The sequence below is a fragment of the Myotis yumanensis genome, unplaced genomic scaffold (genome assembly GCF_028538775.1).
Source record: "Myotis yumanensis isolate MYYU_CA2020_CCGP unplaced genomic scaffold, mMyoYum1.0.hap1 SCAF_2, whole genome shotgun sequence".
NCBI classification, from domain to species: domain Eukaryota; kingdom Metazoa; phylum Chordata; class Mammalia; order Chiroptera; family Vespertilionidae; genus Myotis; species Myotis yumanensis.
This window is the reverse complement of record NW_027223753.1, coordinates 29,494,773-29,505,316: the sequence shown is the minus strand read 5'-3', so window position 1 is coordinate 29,505,316 and position 10,544 is coordinate 29,494,773. Positions and strand designations below refer to the sequence as shown.

The window sequence follows — 10,544 nt, the reverse complement described above, 5'->3', positions numbered from 1 at the left end:
CAAGACCCGGTACACACATCTCTGCGTATATACACATACAAGTGCATGTATAACTGGAAAAAAGTTTTCCAAACTCATTGCTGGTGGCTGAACTATGGTATCTTCTGTTCTATTCTATTCTATTCTATTCTATTCTATTCTATTCTAGTCTTCATTAAGCAAAATGATAGCTAAAGCCATTAAATTGATTTTTACTACGCACATGGGTCAGTGCCCACAGTTTGCAAAAACACTGGTTTAAGATCTTTCTGGAGTATTGTGTTTAGTTTCAAAAGCTATACTTTTCTTGCACATGTCACTTTTTTAAAGAGAACCATTTTCAAGCGAGAGGGTGTCCAGAAGAGAATTACCAGGATATTTCATTCCATTGTTCTTTCTCTTTCTTTCTTTTCCCCATCCAAACCACTCATTTGATGGTTTCTTCATGTATTCCTTCATTTGCCCATTCATCACAGGCCTATATGCCTGGTTCATCTAGAAAAGAGACTGCAGGGAAAGACCTGCTCGATAAGTCATGTGAAAGAGGAACCAGACCTGTTCCTTACAGTCCCCTCAGCAGAACCGGGACTTCTGGGAAAGTGACAGGGAAGCCAATTCGGGCCATCATATGGCAGGTGTTTTCCAGTCCTGGTGCTGCTGGACTGGGGTCGGCTCTCTGTGAGACCCTCGGGAAGTGAGTGATTAGAGGTGGAAGATGGGGAGCTATTCAGAGGCTCCCAGTACTGGGTGGAGAGTGGCCTGAGGTTGGTTGTTCATCCCACCCTCCACCCAGCCTGGGATGTGCTTGAGGCACTGCAAGGGCTGCTATGGTGATGACGAAGAAACCATCTAGCTGGGGTTCTGTGCCTCTCCGTTACCCAAAGCTGCTTCATTTCTGTTTTATTTTTTTATTTTATTTTATTTTTTAGTTGGCCTCCTGGTGCTTACCACAGGCTGTGTGCTTACACTGACTGTACAGAAATAGGAGGCAGAGTAAACTCACTCATTTCTGTTTTATACAGTGGGATTCTCCATGGGGTTTATTTTAAGAGACACTGATGCTGACAGAAAAATTTAAATCCCTAAACTAGGAGCTCATTAAATCCCTTAAGTCTTAGAAGCAATCATTTCTAGGATTCAGACTTATTTTTTCCTCTAAAAACAAGTCCATTAAAATTACAGCATAAGCTTTTGTTTTGCCCTCTTAAATCCAGATCTAATTGAGAGCAAGAGTTAAAGAATTACAAGCACCCTGGATTGAGATGTCATTTGTGTCGGTTGTTTTTCTTCTCTCTGTATCCCGCCTCCCCATCTGGCTATCCCAACCCCAGGAGGAGAGCAGAGAGCCCTGCCTTTGGGTCCCGTCCCCTCAGTGGGTGCTGGGGAAGCAGACTGGAATCCGAAGTCTCCTGCAGACAAGTGGTCTTTCAGGCTTTTGTTGATTAAAGCCCGAGGGGACCGTGCTGAAAGAAAGGGAAGAAGGAACTAGAGGGAGGTGAGTGGGTAGGGCCTGGGAGGAACTGGCAGAAGTCCCCTTAGGGAAGCTGGACCCCAGGCACCCACGCTCCTTTGATCCACCAAAGCTTTCAGCTTCCGGGAGGAATTGGGGATGGTTTCACAATGTCTCTCAAACATGAAAGTGCCCATGATTCACCTGGGAATCTCGATCAAACGCAGATTCTGATCCAGGAGCCTGCGGTGGGTCCTGAGCCTGAATTTCTCACTAGCTCTAATCAGGGGCTCTATCGTTGCTGGTCTTAAGACAACACTTGAAGGAGCTCAGAATCCGTCCCTTGTTTTCTGGGTACAATGAGCCTTCCAGACTCTTGTGCACCCTTAGAAGACCTGCCTAGTAATAGGGGAACTGAATTCCCCATCAGCACAGCATCCAGCGGTGCAACATTGGTTTAACTTCGATTTGAAAGGTCTTTCATGTTTGAGCTTGTGTTGCAGACTCATAGCCACGGCCCAGGTGAAGCTGCCTCTCCGGGAATCCAAGGGTTATCAACGCACTCTTGCTCCAGGGCTGGGTCTACTCAGTGGAATCCACCTGCCCTCCCTGCCCAGGGTGAGGAATTCTCTGGGCATCATGTCCTTTGCTTCAGTTTCCTGGGAAGCGGCTGAGATGGGCGCTTCCACCCTTCCTTTCCTATTTCAGGGGCTTAAATCCATAAAACAGCTGCTTATCTTAATGTCTTTCGGTGGAATTTTGTCTGTTCCCTATCTTGCCCTTACCTAAAAGCACAAAACCCATCCGTTTGCGTGCTTCCCCCCAGCCTGGGATAAAAGATAAACCGAGGCGTCTGGAGAGAATGGCGCGGGTCACAGCAAGCCCCCTTCCTACTCTGAAGGCCTCTCTGTTCGGGAAGTGGCGATAAGTGTCCACACTGTTTGTTTGTTCATCTTCACTTCCTTTGCGTACTTGTCCTACTTGGGCGTATACATTATTTTGTGAAGAATAGCAAAAAGCTAACCATTCCCAGCCAGGCCCTCCCCCTAGTTACCGCCAACCTCAGGAAACAATTCTTAAAAGGGACTTTGCCTTCCTCAGAGGGCCTAAACACACATTTGTAAAAGGGGCTTTGTAAATATTCCTTGCCTTGAAAGTAACAATGTCTTGTGTTTGCATAGCTCTGTAAAATGTTCAAAGGGATCTAGCATTAATGGGGCGTCAGCTTGTGCTGGGGGCAGCATCTCATTTTATCTGCCCAGCAACTCCTATGAGGGGATATTCATAATTGCCCTTCTCCACGGATTCACCCACAAACAAAAGCAGGGAAAAAATGACGTTTAAAGGGATAGAAAGCTGGAGCTCTGCCTCCATAGCCCATGGGGATGCCCCAGAAAATCATTTCACCCCTCTCTCCCTAAAAGTGACAGATGGAAAGTGTGGAGGTGGTGGTGGTAAGGAGAGAGGTTCCAACCTCCTCCGTCATGCAAAGCCCGGGGGTGTGGGGGCGGGGAGGGACACGGCATCTCTTCCTTTGGGCCTTTATCGAGTCGGTTCTGTGCTGGTTCTGTGTGGTGGGCAAAGTGTGTGGGTTGAATGCTGTCTGTGGCAGGAGCCCTGACATGCAGATGTGCTGGGTCTTGTACCTGGAGAGGGAGAGATTAGCACCAGGCTGTGCCCAGGCTGGGAAACGAGGTGATAGCCACCAGCTTGGATGCCAGGACACCTGGAATCTACCTCATCAGTTCCACTGACCAACCATGGGCCTCTGGCCTGACCGGCTCGACCCGAAGCCTCAGTTTTCTCTTTAGGAAGATGGAGCAGCTGGACGGGATGCTCTCCAAGGTCTGAGATGCTCTGATCTTTCAGCTGGAGAAGTGGCTCCTTTGTCACTGAGAGGTTGTGACCTGTTTTCTTCATGGGGTGGGATGGGGTGGTGGTGAAAGGAAAACACACACACACACACACACACACACACACGCACAGGGCTCATACTGGGCTACGTGCTGGGGATGCAGTAATGACCAAGACAGACACAGCTCTTAGTTCTTCCTTCCATGGAGCAGACAGAATGTCAGGAAAGGTAAACACCAAACAAGTAACTAACCAGTTACTGCTTCACTGAGGTTAGAACAGAGACCAAAGTGATGAGAAGAAGCAAGCAAGTGAAGGCAAAAGAGAGTTCCAGGCAGAGGGTACAGTATGTGCAAAGGAATAGGCAGGAGTCATATTGCCATTTGGTAGGACAGAAGGAAGCCTGAGTGGCCCAGAGTGAGGGGCGATGGATGGGCAGTGACACCTCTTTCATAGTCTGGTTCAGGCTACAGAGTCGTGTTTGGAGGCAAGAGACTGGACTAAGGGGTGCTCCTCTGTTTCTTCTCCCCACCCCATCACACACACACACACACACACACACACACACACACACACACACACCAAGCTTGGGGAGCCTTGGAAATAGCTGAACAGGGGCTTTGTGGTAGATCATTCAAGGCAGGAAGAACTCCGCTCTTCCCCCACCCCCACTCCCACTGGTGGGGGGACCTTGGGGGTTCGCCCAAGGAAAGGAAGCACTGCTTCCTGGTTTATACTGAAATGGGAAAGACTTGCCCAAGAACAATGGCATTTTTGTAAAACACCACATTGTTCTGGTGAGACCAGGAGGGGGCTTCCTTCGGGACCTTGCTGGTCCCATTGCCTGGTCTGCCAACCACAACAGCGACATGGCGTTCTCTTGGACCAGCCTTTCATCTGAGATGCTTGCTCTTGCACAGCCCAACCTGCTTAACCCTTCAGACCCACTCTGCCCAGGCAGCAGCATCCAGGGCGCCAGGAGGTTCCTGGAGATCACAGGCCATGCTGGCCGGGGAGTCTATTGGGAGAACCAATAGTTGACTTGACCGTCTCTGTTTTCCCATTTCAAGGGATCTTCTGGAAAAAGGGTTCAAGTCTGTCCTGGGAGTGTCTCAGCTCAAAAAAAAAAATCTTTAAAACATGAGCCAGAAGGCCATCTTTGTTACTAGTGGGGAAACTGAGGAAGAAAGGCAGTGAGTTTGCTAAAGCCACACAGAGAGTGGTGGAATCAAGGCTAGGATCCAGGGCCGGGACGCTCAGGCCAGCACTCTACTCTATAGGGGCAGAACCAAAGTTTGGAAGGTAATGGAAGAAAGTCACACTAAAGAGACAGACAACCCTGCAGGGGCCCAGCATGCCTGGAGCGGGGTGGGGAAGGGTGTGTGATGAGGGGAGCTGGACTTTTTGCTGTCACAGGCAGTAGGGGATGACTCTTGGAACCACTCCTGTTTTTTAGGCATGCATGGCTGATCCTCTGTGAATCGCTAAGTGGGCAAATTCAGTGAAACAATTGAGTCTATTCAGAGGAGGATGTTAGCTGGAAGACAGTGGGCACATAAATGCATGGTCAGAACAATGAGTTGGAAGAACTTTGCTTTCCTCCAACTTGTTCTTTTTATATTCTGCTTGGCATAGAAAAAAGGCTCAGAAAAACAATAAACATTTCTCATTTTAATAAATGAGTAACAGTGGTGGTGACAGCGTTAAGGGTGATGAGGTATTCATGGTGGTGGAGATACTGGTGACAACTCTGCCGTGGTTACAGCAAGCATGTCAAACTTGTGGCCTGCGGGCCTCATGCCTTGTATATATGGCCCGCGTTAGCCTTTGAGTTTGACATGCTTGGCTTACAGTGATGGTGTAGATGTCAATAGTAGTACCATGTTTAGTGGTGCTGATTGTAGTTATAGTAACATTGGTATTGGCTTCAGCTATGGCAGTGGTTCTCAACCTTCTGGCCCTTTAAACACAGTTCCTTATGTTGTGACGCAACCATAAAATTATTTTCATTGCTACTTCGTAACTGTAATGTTGCTACTGTTATGAATCGTAATGTAAATATCTGATATGCAGGATGGTCTTAGGCGACCCTTGTGAAAGGGTCATTCGACCGCCAAAGGGGTCGCGACCCACAGGTTGAGAACCGCTGAGCTATGGTGATAGTGATAGGAATGGTGATGTTGGTGGTGTCTGGTTTGGTGGTATTTATTATAGTTATGGTAATGATGGAAGCAGTAATGGTGGGGAGAGTGATGGCATGGCGTAGTGATGCTGGTATTGGTGACAGTGGTAAAGGTGCTGGTGTTGCAAATAATGGTCATGTTTTTGCTGGTAAAATGACAATTATCTCAGATAGTGCTGACAGTGATGGCGAGCTTGGTATAAGGATAGTGTAGGGGTTGTTGGTCAAAACAGTTTTTAAAAAGAATATGTTTTTATTGATTTTTTAGAGAGAGAGGAAGAATGAGGGAGAGAGAGAGAAAATGGATTGGCTGTAACCTGGGCATGTGCCCTAACTGATCGGCGTATGGGATGATGTTCAACAAGCTGAGCCACACCAGCCGAATGATCAAATGATTTCAGTGATGCTTTGTGCTGGTGGTGAGGATAGTGGTATTGGTGTCATTGCTGATGACAGCACTGTTCTTGACGGTGCTAGTGACATCTGCTTGTCTTAGTGGAACTGAGTGATACCATTTCTGACAGTGACCCCCTAGATTACATGAGCTGCCCTCAGCTCTCCTCTCTGCAGCTGACTGTGCTGGATGTGGGGAAAGGGTCACGCATTCCCCGAAGCCCCCTTCCCGTAGCTGCATTCCTGGGGAGCCTTAGTCTTCTGTGCAGGAGATGGCTATCTGTGGAGGTCAGAGGGGCTGGCGCTGAGAAACAGGTCTGTTTCTAGGAAAGTAAACAGAGAGGGAGGCTCAAGATTGCTGATCTGGAGAGGGCTCTATGGGGCTGGTCAACAGGACACAGGCACGTGAGGCAAGCCCAGGGTGGGGGCGATGCTGGGCGGGGGCAGGGAGGCAGCGGGGATGGCCGTGCAGGGGCTCACGTAGCTGGCAGAACAAGGGCTGCATTTGGCTGACTAAGCAGAGCAGGCTGGGACTGATTCTCTGGGATTAATAATGTGTCTTCTCCCCGGGATTAGCTCACTCAGTCCTGGCTGGGAAAGCAGGGGTGGGGGTGTAGGGAGGTTGGGGGGAAGGGGAAGGGAGCTCTCCCAGCTCCCCAGGCTCAGGGCCCTTGGAGGAGGCTGTGGGCAATCCATGGGGCCCTGGCAGGGCCAGTGACTGATCCTGTGCATCCTTGATCTCATTCCCGATGGGCCCCCATTTGGCTGGCAGGAAGCCAGGCTCCCCAGGTGTCAAGAAATCTCAGCTGCCCTACCCCCAACCCCTCCTAGCCCCGCTGCACACTGTGCAGAAGGCAGCACAGCCTGGGAGTGAGTGAGGAGAGGAAGCTCTGGAGCCAGAGCAGCTCACCTCTCCGCCCAGGCCTCCCAGGTGAACTGTGTGACAAGCAGTCACGTTGCCTCTGTGCGTCTGGCTCTGTGTTTGTGACGGGGACAGGGCTCTGCTGCTCACAGGCTGTCCCGAGACCAGATGGGTTAAGGCGTACAAAGTGCTTGACGTGCTGGCGTGGGTGGGCGTTCAAAAAGCGTTTGCTGTTACTAGTACCGCTGAACACCGAGTAACTAAGGGACTCGATTCTCTGGGCCTGTTTTCTCACCAGTTACAGGGGATAATCCTCATGCTTGTTATGGAGAGTGAGGGGATTAAAGGAGGGAAATGCGCCTGTACCAGGTAGCACACTATTGTGACCCTCTTCAGTGATGTTAGCACAGGGCCAGTCCCATGTCCCTCCTGGGGTAGGGGCTCATGTCATGCAAGATTGGGGATCCCTGGAGCACTGCTCTCCTGTGGCTTCAGGATCTTGTGCCAGGCCTGCTTCCTCCGGACACGGAAACAAATCCCTCCTACGGCAGGGTTCCCGAGATCAGCAGTCCCGTTCCAAGCCCTTTACCCCTTCCCCTAGTCCAGGCATCAGGCCCAGAGATCGGGGTGGAGAAAGGAAGAGAGTGTTCTGGGAGAGCCCTCGTTACCCCTTCCTCCCTCTCTTGTTTTCTTCTTTTCCTTCACTCACTCATTCATTCACTCACTCATCACTTATTCATGGACAGGACACAGAAGTCCTGGGGTCTGCCCTTGTCTCAGAAGAATCTAGTTCAGACTCCAATCAGGGCTGGGAGCTAGAGCAAGAGTGAGGGTTGGGGTGGGGGTGGGGAGAGACGGGGAGGGGAAGGTGAAGAGGAAGGGAGAAAACATCAAATAAAAATTAAACTTTTCTTTGCAGTAAGGAAAACTATCAACAGCGATGATATTTAGATACCATAAAACCAACATCTAAATAACAGGATGACTGCATACTGAGTTTATTCTCTCAACTGTAAAAGAGACAAACATGATATATGGATTTGATGTTGTTTTGCTGTTTCGTTGGACTTCAGGTGCATAGAGTTGAATTAGTCATACTCCCCTCTGCTGATTTAATACTCCTTTCCTCCCACATTCCTATCCCCATTCCTTACTCTCTTCCTCAATCCAGGAATCCAGTCCAATATATATTTTATTGTCCTTAAAATGTGTTTATCTTTATAAAATATGTATTTTGGGGGGTAAATTTATAAGAATGGTGTGATGCTGTGAATCTTTCTGGTCCCTACTTTTCTTACTCAACACCATGACTTTGAGGTCTATGTATGTTACTGTATGTACAGTGACCTGTTCCTTCTTGCTCCTGCATACTCTTGCGTTGTAAGCATCCCACTCATTCATTTCCCCAAGGATAGACTCATCATCACCACAGCCTCACAGCCTTGCTGAAAGCATGAAAGAAAAAGCCCTAATGCCGAGCCTGCCCGCAGGTCCCACTCAGTGAGGTCAGCCACCCTCACTGGTATGTTATCACTGTTTACATCAAGACTTCAGGCTACACAGTTTCCATAACATTTAACAGTCGGTTGCACAATGCTTCTTGTTTATGCCCCATCGTGACAGAGCACTATTTACTCCCTCACGTAACACCCATGCTCGTTAGGGTCCATGTCCAGTGCTGGGTACAGGATTGAAGAAGTGAATCTCGCAAGGTCCCATGTTCTCAAGGAGCACACGGTCCAGGGAAAGGGACAATTCCGGTCAGGGGTGCGACACAAAGCAGTCAGTGATCAATTCCGTTGGGGAGGGCGAAGAAGCCTCCCCTCGGGCAGAGCCCCCTAAGTAGGATTTTAAAGGATGAGTAGGAGCTCCCCAGGCAGATGGAGGAGGCGGTGAGAAGTGGGGAAGAGATGTCCCAAAGGGAGGAGCACCAGATGTGAACGGTCAGAGCCTGTAGTTGGTTGGCATGTTTAGGAAACTTAATGATTTTGTTCTGGCCGAGACACAGGGTATGAAAGGGAGGGCAGGAGACAGCAGCCAGTGTTGGCTGAGTTCTTATGCATCAGGCACTCTTCTAAGTGGGTAAGTACAGAACCTTTATTCTTTTTTTGCTTTGTTTTGTTAATCCTCACCTGAAGATATTTTCCCATTGATTTTCAGAGAGAGTGGAAGGGAGGGGGAGAGACACACAGAGAAAAACATCGATGTGAGAGAGACACAGCGATTGGTTGCCTCCTGTACACACCCCAACCAGGGCCAGGGATCGAGCCTGCAACCGAGGTACATGCCCTTGACCAGAATCAAACCTGGGACCCTTCAGTCTGAGGTTGACACTCTATCCACTGAGCCACACCAGCTAGGGTGAACCTTTCTTATCTTTAAGTTCAATGGGTTCTCACATAGTGAGCACCTCGTAATCCCGATCTAAGAAGAAATAGGACCTGCCAGGACAGAACCTTTCTGAAGTCACACCACAGCCCTAGGAAGATTCTGTCATCATTCCCTTTCGACAGGAAAGGAAGCAGAAGCCCAGAGGGGTTAAGAACTGGCCCAGTCACACGGCTTATAAATGGGGCGCCCAAGGACTGAAGTCAGGCTGCCTGGCTTCATAATCACCATGCTCTGACCTCTGAAAAATGAGGATGGGAGGTTGGGTGAGCTCGCAGAGGACCTCACGTGCCAGCCGAGGGGCAAGACGAAAGTAGAGGAGGCCCCATGGGAGAGCCCAGGTGCCATGATGTGAATGTGCGAGATCACAAGTGTGTAAAGGTGTGTGTGTTGCAAGTGTTGTATATGAGTGTGTGTGAATGTGTGTGTACATGAATGTATGTGCTCGGGTGTGCTTGAGTGCAAGTGTGTGTGCCAGGGTGCATGAGTCTGGGAGACGGTGCAGGTCCTACTAGGACTAGGTGAGTGTGTGTGTGTATGATGGTATTGTATGTAAGTGTGGGAATCTCTGGCTGTTCATGAGCCTGAGCATATGTCCTGTTGGTGTGAGTGTGGGCGTTGGTGTCCCTACCACCATGGGACCCCAGGGAAGCTGTCAGAGCCCATTAGCCCTGCCTGGTGTGAGGAGCCTGGGTCTTAGCCACAGAAGCTTTGGATGGGCACACATCAAAGGGAGCCTGAGCCTGGGGCAGTGGGTGGAATAATTTAATGAGGGTCCAGGAGAGAGGCGGTGGCTGTGGGGGGTGGGAGGAATGCCAGTTTGTGCCCAAGGCAGCTCCCAGGCTCCACAGCCAAGCATCTGGGGCCTGCTATGTGGTGCGGGGGAGTGGAGAGGCTGTGCTGGGTGCCTGGCCATGCAAGGGGAAAGTGCGTCTGGACCCAGGGGCTCTCCACTCCTGCCTGGACACCAATCTAGCCCCCAGGGTGCCCCCAGGAACTTGAGAGGAACCAGGACCCCAAGTCAGATGTTCTCATCTCTAAGGCTGTTCTGACATCACCATGAGATGGAACATAGAGAATCATTCCTAGATCAGCTAGTCTAAGCCCCTCACCTTACAGAGAAGTGTGTGTGTGTGTGTGTGTGTGTGTGTGTGTGTTGGGTGTTTCTTTTGTGGGGGCCTTGGGTCAAAGAGAGAAATAGGAGGACCCAATCTAGTCAGTTTTTCTATACAAGTCGTGGCTAAAAAAAGGAGGGTTTGGGGTTGGGGTAGGAGAAGGGGGTGAGGAAGAAGATTCATGTGAGGACAGAGTCACCCTTGCCAGGAAGCAGTTATGAGGGGACAAAGCAGAATGCTGTCCTTGTCTTTAGGGCCTTGGACAGCACACACACAGCCCTGTTATGTCCAACGGTCACAGAGAGAGAGCTTTCTCCTGGA

General features: G+C 49.8%; 1 non-coding gene across 1 annotated transcript; it reads left to right on the top strand.

The window, feature by feature from the left end:
• Positions 1-910: 910 nt before the first annotated feature.
• LOC139004724 (small nucleolar RNA SNORA51) lies at positions 911-1,037 on the top strand. Its single transcript, XR_011470559.1, has one exon. It is a non-coding gene; the product is annotated as a small nucleolar RNA SNORA51 (small nucleolar RNA).
• Positions 1,038-10,544: the final 9,507 nt, after the last annotated feature.